Genomic DNA, 8,280 nt, shown 5'->3' on the forward strand with positions numbered 1-8,280 from the left:
AACCCTCTTCTCTCTTCAGAGCTTGGTAGTTTGATTTGAGCATTCTCTTCACGGCTACCTCAGTACCATCATCCTTCAGGCCCAGAAAGACTTCGGTTCCATCACTTCCTTTGGCTATTTGGAAACCGGATGGACTACAAGATTCAGATTCCCCAATCTGTAAACCTTGTCTGGGTCCATGTTGCTGAGTTCCTCCAACTGAGGCCTCCACCGCTCACTAACTTTGTGCCATTTCCGGGGTTTCAATTCATCGGTGGTGGAGGGAAATGGTTTAACACTGGAATGTTCACCGTGTACACCGGATTCCTCAACTGGAATTGATGAAGCATCAAGATCTGGCTTCTCAGTCATGTCAGGTGTACTTTTCTCTACCGACAACTCTTCCTGAATTGTCTTCTTCTTATTCTTCTTCTTCTTCTTCTTTGATAGATTCATTCCCTGCAATTGTTCAGTTGTATCCGTTGGTGGGACTGGACTTTGTAGGGACATATCTAATTTGATCGCCTCTTCAGTGTAGAGATCCATTTTCTGAGATTCTTTCATCCACTTTATACATGCTTGACGATAGAGTTCCTGTTCTGTTCCAACAACGTTAAACCACATGTCAAAAAGTGTAACATGATCCACAGGGTTCACCACCAGCATGTGTTTGCCATATTCACTGAAGATATCTTCTACTGATTTTTTGCCTACTGCACAGGTAAAATCAAAGAAAATCTTCAATTTGACAAAATCCTCACTCTCTGAAGATAATTCCAGAATCATCCTTGTTATCTTTCACCGATTGCGGGATTGTGCTCCAATATTGTTTGCAGCATATGCTCCAGATATCATCAACTCTTTCACAATGTCTTCTCTGTCATTGTTTGCCGCCAATTGAAGTGGAGTAAAGATCTGGATTTGTGTCCCTCCTGGATCTGCTTCTGCTGCGATTAATCTACTCACTACACTGACAGGAGCTTTTGACATTGCTGCATAATGCAAAGGAACCCACAACATTTTTTGATTGGATGTTGGGGTTAGCACCTTCCTTCAGAAGAAATGTACAAATATTGTCATTTGTAAATGAACAGCAGCAATTAAAGGGGTAACATCATCATTCAACTTAGCACAGGAGTACGTCCATTCAAGTTTTGCCGCCTCTGATCAATTTCTTCAGCTCTTCAACTTCTTGTCAATAATGCACTTTATTTTTTACGACTACCTCAGCTGGATAGTCCCTGCATTGTGAGATATGTGGACTTTGCAGAGGACGAGCACTTTGGTTACCTTGTTCTTCAGCTCTGTGAATACACCCTTGATGAATACATCAAAGACCACCTACCAGAGGACAAAACCYCTGTCCTGAAGAAAATAGTGCACGAGGTGCTCWGCAGTCTAAGCGTTCTGCATAGTCTAAACACAMAAATTCTGCACCGGGATATCAAACCCCAGAATGTTTTAATAGGTAAGACCAGACCATGTAGTAATTCAACAAAAATCTGGGCTAAAGAAATATTAATTTGATGTGYTATTTATTAACCTATGTTTCAATGGTACACTTTATATAATTTTCTGAACAGATGTTACAGGCAGAGCGAGATTAGCCGATTTCGGTATAAGTCGACAATTGAASATGGGACAAACAACTCTACACACAATCAGTGMAGGAACAAAAYGTTGGAAGGCCAGAGAAACTTTAGATGAAGASAGTGGGATCGGATATAAGAGGAGCACAGATATTCAGGTTAGTTTTCAATTTTAAWTAAGTCTGCATACCTGGTTAGAATGCATACTATACTATATTGTGAAGGAGGAGAAGTCCAGTGGCGACATGACACAGGCTGGTTCCCAGAGTAGCCGGTTAGAGCAGGAAACGAGACCCAAATTACTCAGAGTTAACCGCTCATCGGGACTGGAAGGGGGAGCAAAATCTTGACTTCAGCAAGTACATGTGGAGGAGAGAGAGGGGAGGCTGAGCGGCTCTACGCCATAGACCGGAGGAATCTGTGGCATAGAAGGAACAAGGTCATACCATATTGGAAATAGTATAGCACTAGGGTGAGCACTGCCAAGCTGGGACGCCGGGAGGAGTGTAGAAGAGAGGGGGGGAGGTAGAGCAGGGCTTAGAAAGAACCATAAGCTAATGGGATGTTTGTGCCTGGTAATTGGAAAATGTGTAGATTCTAGGTTTGGAGTGACGATTCGTGTTTTTACGATCAGGGACTCATGCGAGGGAAACAAGACGCACCAATGAGTACGTGACCAGCCGAGACCAAAGTGGGAGACAGATAGCTTCACCAAAGAGAGTCCATAGGAAGTAACACGACCCAGATGCTCAACGATGGAACAAACTGTTAGTGCAGCTTGTCGTTTTGTGAAACATGATGGAATTTGGTTAGTTGCATTACAGCTTGAAGATGCAGCTTATTGGTATTGCCATGGTTGAAGAATTTACTGGGGAGAACAAGGAGGAATTAGGACAAGGGGGATGTGACATGGTTAAGTCATCATTATGTGATTTCCTTTAGCATGGAGGTCCAAACTATTGCCTTTTGGCCTCGATTGGGGAATTATTGCCGATGAGCAGAAAGAAGAAATGAACCAAGCACTGAAATACTAGAGGCAAAGGTAAACATCAGCAGGCCAGAAAAATAAAGTAAGTAAGGATGACCTTGCCTTTGGCAAGAAATCAAGCGAGCAAATATGGAGCAATCTAGTAGACCTTCATATGAGGACATTCAGGATTTGGGACTTTATTTGGTGAGGATGAGAAGTAGATTAAACTCGGTCGGCGGGATCGCCTTTGGTACAACAGGGAGGGAAGGGCCGGGGGACAGGGCTCGTTGTCCTTGTGGCTGTTGGAATGAAGCACCAAAATGATGTGCGTTTAGGGTCGCAAAACTGTCCTGAATGTAGGTCCTTGTAGACCCCAGAGTAGCTTGAAACTGGTGATAATGGAAGGCTTCAGGGGTGCCTGGGTGTGGGAGTTTCAAGAGCGGCAGATGGGATGGTGGACGTTGTAAGGGAGAGCAGGATAAGAGGCGGAATTGAGGGATGTAAATGAATCGTATTCTTCGGTAGGAGGAGGAAGCCCGGGAGAAAAGGCTTTGGGATCGGGGTGTGGGTTGGTTAGTTTCCCGGGCAGACAAACGTGGAAAGCATGAGGAAGGAGGTGTAGGTGATCGTGCTATCCCTTGGAATTGGTTATAAGGTAGAAGCGGGTTGGAGGAGAAGAAGGAGGAATTGCAAGGTGTGGGTGGTCATTTTCGCCAAAAGGAGTGTGGGAAGGACTTGAGAGTGAAGGGAAGAGACGCCTCGAGGTCGACGTTGTGGTTCATAACCACTAGGTGACCTTGAATAGAAGCGGAAAACATGCCGGATCGAAGGCGGATTTGTAGAGGACGGGAAATGAATGGGAGGACTACAGTTCGATTATAATTCAACCTATTATCAAGAGGTTAAGAAGGCGAGAGGAGAAAGGATGGAGAGTTATCGGACCCTGAATAGACGATATAGAATTTATTATGTGGAGTATTTACCCACTGATGAAGGGGGCGATCGACTATGAGTTGGTAGGAGGACAAGCACTTCGAACGAAGAAATAGTAGAGGACAGCTGGATTATAAAATCAATAGAAGAAAGAAGGATCGGGAAGTGTGAGAGGCTGGCACGGGCGGGGGGCAGTGGGACTGATTAAGAAGCCAGAGGCACCAGGGAGAGAATTGGAGGGCATGGTGAGCGTGGTCTAGTTTCGTGGTGTGTTGCACTCTGAAAAACGTGAGGAAGAGAGTACAAGGAACCACGGCCGCTTCCAATCTAGAGTGAAGTGTGCGCTGGTATGCTCAGTGTTTTGACTTAGGATCTGGCCGCACAGGTAGGCGTGCATTCCGTAGTTTCCTGCTATCTCCGGAACCGTTCATTAAGTTTCTATAGGCAACCCCAACATCAAGATTAGAAAAATAACTGTTGAAGTCGGAAGTTTCTATCACCTTAGCCAAATACTTAAACTCAGTTGTTTCACAATTCTGACATTTATTCCTAGTAAATCCCTGTCTTAGGTCAGTTACGATCACACCATTATTGTAGAGATGTGAATATGTCAGAATAATAGTAGAGAGAATGATTTATTTCAGCTTTAATTTCTTTCATCACCTTCCGAGTGGGTCAGAAGTTTCAATGCACATTAGTATTTGGTAGCATTGCCTTTAAATTGTTTAACTTGGGTCAAAACATTTCGGGGTAGCTTCGCAAGCATCCCATAATAAGTTGGGGGTGAATTTTGGTCCATTTCTCTGCAGGACTGGTTAAACTGAGTCAGTGTTGAGTGGCTCTCTTGTTACGACATGCTTTTTCAGGTGTTCTTGGAAGACCGACCGCGTTTCGTACGCGTTACGCTGTTGACATCTGTTATACGATGTGGTGCTGTGTGTGCTCAATTGTCCATGTTAGAACATTCAGCACCCGCCTATTTTAGTTACTGTTTTTGAGTTTTCGTAATATATCCAATCATGTTTCTCTCTTTATTGTTAGGCCATCTATTTTTGTGCTGGGCCACTGGCCCTGTTTTGCACGGTGTGGGATGGGGTTGGATAATTGTGTCGGTCTATGCTTATATCGGACGCGGCTTGTTTCTCCAAAGTAAGCGGGATGGTGTTCGGTTATGGATGAGGAGCAGTGTATTTTTCTATTTTTTTGGGTTTATCAGACGCGTAGAGGATACGATGTCAATAAGCTGCGCAATACGCAAAACAGAAGCGCTATGATTGATGATAGAGGTAGGTGGCAGCCATCATGGAAATAGATGGGCAACGGTTATATAGGACAAGAGACATTATGGTTGGCATTTAGTATCTGTTCAGTTTTACTTCTGTGGCAAAGATTTATCAGTCTAGTAGAAGGCAGTTGCGGTCTGTTGTTGCAATTTTGGTGTCTTCTCGGGATTATTGGTCAAGTGAGACTTCTACTTAAGCGTTCAGTCTATCTAAAGTTGGTGTGAAATGGGATAAGATCTAGAGTTGGGTATTGTGATGTGGGGAAGGCCATTTCACACTATGCCTTTGTTACAAAGATAGAAAATTTGTTGGGCGACACTCTGATTACAAAGCATGCCTATCACGTAGGCGGGTTGCCTAAGGAGGCTCTAGCTAGGATGTGTTATGGTGCGATCTGGGAGTTTGCTACCTGGATTGGAATTGGACGTTCGGAACATATAAAAGGTACGCGTATACTTACTCTTTGATGGAGGATAGCGGGTAATCGGGCCGGATTACGTGCTACCGTAAATGCTCTTTTGCAGTCGCGGTTCAGTTAACAATTATATAAGGCGGAGATTGCGGTACAAATTAGTTAACTTGGGATGCTATGTGTTAATACTATCTGCGTCGCGCCCTGTGGGCAAAGTGTCGATGATTTAGCAAATTAACGCTTGAAATTTATTTATTTATTCTTCATTTGGTGCTTTCTATTTTACTATTCAGGGATCCTCGCTGCGTTCTTTACATTCTTACAATAAGTGTTGTGATCGCTGAACTGACCTAGACAGGGGCTTTTTACGGGTAGGATTCATAAATTTGTCATGGAATTTGGAAACCCACTGTTAGTTTAAATGTATTTGTGAGGTGTATGAGAAAACTATACTCTGACTTCACGAAGTAATAGCTGTTCTTGGATTGTTTGGGTGATGGTTGTTGGTTTCATAGAACTTTAAGATCGTTGGTTGTGTATTTAGAGTGACGATTGAAAGATTTTGCTTGGTATTCTTTATGTTACCATGTAGGTATGGATTGGCTTCAGATACGTGTTACAGGCTGTTAAGAGGCTTACATTAGACGTTTTCTCGAGAGCTGCTCGTTTCAAGCCTTTGTCACAGCAGATAGGTCTAGTGTGTTGTACACACGCTAGATCCGTGATCCACTGCTTATGTATCATTCATGACGTTACAACAAACTGCATGATATGGTTAAGATGAGTTTGCAAAATTTGGATAATCATTTACGAAGTTCGAGTTACAGTGTGGGTTCTTTTTATTTATAAATAGCACAATTTTAGTATTATTTATATTTCATGTATTTGTGCTATCATTGGTGACATATGTTATTTATTTTGACCTCGTAAAGGGGATTAAATTTGTGGCCAAATATATAAACTAGGGTAGGCACAGACATTGAGGCTATAGTTAGACTTGCGATAGCCATGCTTTGATTCATTTGCACCTCTAGACAATGTAAGAGTTCAGTTTTACAGGTGTTATTACAAGTTGATACATCTATACACAGTGAGACATCATAGTTGAGTTGCATTTTAGATGGAACTACGAAGAAAATGTCAATAAGCTCTCGAAGATTACAGAAGTTTAGTCGTGTTAATCTTCCAAATGTAGTAGATCAATTATCTTAACATCTGTCTAGCTAGTGAACACTTTTCTTCAGACTAACTCGCATTGAAACTTCGCACATCCATTTTGCTTCGCTATAACCGTTGTGACGCATCCAGAAGTGAGATCAGGGACAGTTGTCATCGTGTCAACAGAATCCGCGTCCTCAGGGCTTCAGAGAGAAGAGAGACCACATATTTAACCACTTCAATGGTAAGAGAGTAAATAAAGTGAATGTACATGTTTTTAGACTAAACTATTAATATGTCTTACTAGTGCTCATGAAGGTTGCGTATGAGCGCAACAAACCCAATGCGTTGTCTGGGTAGGCTCTTTTTTACCATCTAACTTGTCCATCAACTCAGGCGGCATCTGTGTACACAAATAAATAACAGTAAGTGTCACTACTACTAGACTAGACGAATGTCAGGTAAATAAAATGGTATAAATGGCGTCTTGCTCACTTTGGACTTCCAATTTGTGAAGGACCTCCCCTCAGCACACTGGTCCAAAGCATGAAGGAGTCTTGGTCTGCTTTGCGACAGTTCTCTGCTTCCTTCTCGTTACCAATTTTTCGTAAGTACTCCACTCTCCTGAAAAACAAAGTGTACCTTTAAATGCATTCAACTGGGTCAGTGTCAAACGGTGTTCACATTTGCAATGGGACAAATCGTGTTAGAATTGAGCATTGCAACCCATTCGACAATGTCAGCTTTGTCCTCATTGCCCGGGACCAAACCAACATTTCTGAACTCTAATGGTTAAAACCTGAACCGTTAAAAAAGGTAAATGTCCATTGAAAAGTGTATGCTATAAGTATAACTAATCTTAACTAATCTTCTGATTTGACAAGTGTTAGCACTGCTTCTCACTCTCCTCTTGGCCAGAAGTATGGGTGGGCCAGTGTGTCCTCACTGTAGGTCTCTTCTCTGGGTCTTATTGATCATCCACTCAATGAGGTCTTGGCCATTCATCCTCAACATGTTCCAGTGTGTATTTCCCTTGAAAAATGTTAACTTCACAATGGATGCCTTTGCCAAATGGATGATGTCCACCAGAGATGAGTAATACATTAACATCCACCACCTGAAAAGTACATATAAATTTATAATGTATTACATTTCTATAGCGCTTTTCATAACAATCTCAAAGCGCTTCAATAGCAAAAACAAACAAGCAATACATCATCATGAGTAGCCTGAGCTATAGTTAGCTAGGTCAACCAAATACATCATCATGAGTAGCCTAGCTATAGTTAGCTTAGGTCAACCAATACATCATCATAGAGTAGCCTAGCTATAGTTAGCTAGGTCAACAATACATCATCATGAGTAGCCTAGCTATAGTTAGCTAGGTCAACCAATACATCATACAGAGTAGCCTAGCTATAGTTAGCTAGGTCAACCAATACATCATCAAGAGTAGCCTAGCTATAGTTAGCTAGGTCACCAATAATCATCATAGAGTAGCCTAGCTATAGTTAGCTAGGTCAACCAATACATCATCATGAGTAGCCTAGCTATAGTTGCTAGTAACCAATACATACATCATAGTAGCCTAGCTATGTTAGCTAGGTCAACCAATACATATCAAGAGTAGCCTAGCTATAGTTAGCTAGTCAACCAATACATCATCAAAGAGTAGCCTAGCTATAGTTAGTTAGGTCAACCAATACATCATCATGAGTAGCCTAGCTATAGTTAGCTAGGTCAACCAATACATCATCATGAGTAGCCTAGCTATAGTTAGCTAGGTCAACCAATACATCATGCATGAGTAGCCTAGCTTGTTAGCTAGGTCAACCAATAGAGGCCGAGTCTTGAGCGCATGCTCCTCCAAAAGATAGAGAGGGACAGTTCATGGCTTGTTCAGAAGGTGGTCTGGAGATGGTTGATGAAGTGTCTGGTGTCGATCTTGTAGAGGGG

The 8,280-nt window shown here is 42.3% G+C and overlaps 1 long non-coding RNA gene across 1 annotated transcript in view; it reads right to left on the reverse strand.

Annotated features, from left to right (window-relative positions):
* Nucleotides 1–6,320: 6,320 nt before the first annotated feature.
* Nucleotides 6,321–8,280, reverse strand: part of LOC139025785 (uncharacterized) — a 3,713-nt gene continuing 1,753 nt past the window's right edge. The window contains exons 3-5 of the long non-coding RNA XR_011477416.1: nucleotides 6,820–6,948; nucleotides 6,629–6,727; nucleotides 6,321–6,527 (exon numbers count right to left, since the gene is read on the reverse strand). This is a non-coding gene — a long non-coding RNA (uncharacterized lncRNA). The remainder of the gene's footprint in view (nucleotides 6,528–6,628; nucleotides 6,728–6,819; nucleotides 6,949–8,280) is intronic.

The sequence above is a fragment of the Salvelinus sp. IW2-2015 genome, unplaced genomic scaffold (genome assembly GCF_002910315.2).
Source record: "Salvelinus sp. IW2-2015 unplaced genomic scaffold, ASM291031v2 Un_scaffold3267, whole genome shotgun sequence".
Taxonomy (NCBI): Eukaryota; Metazoa; Chordata; class Actinopteri; order Salmoniformes; family Salmonidae; genus Salvelinus; species Salvelinus sp. IW2-2015.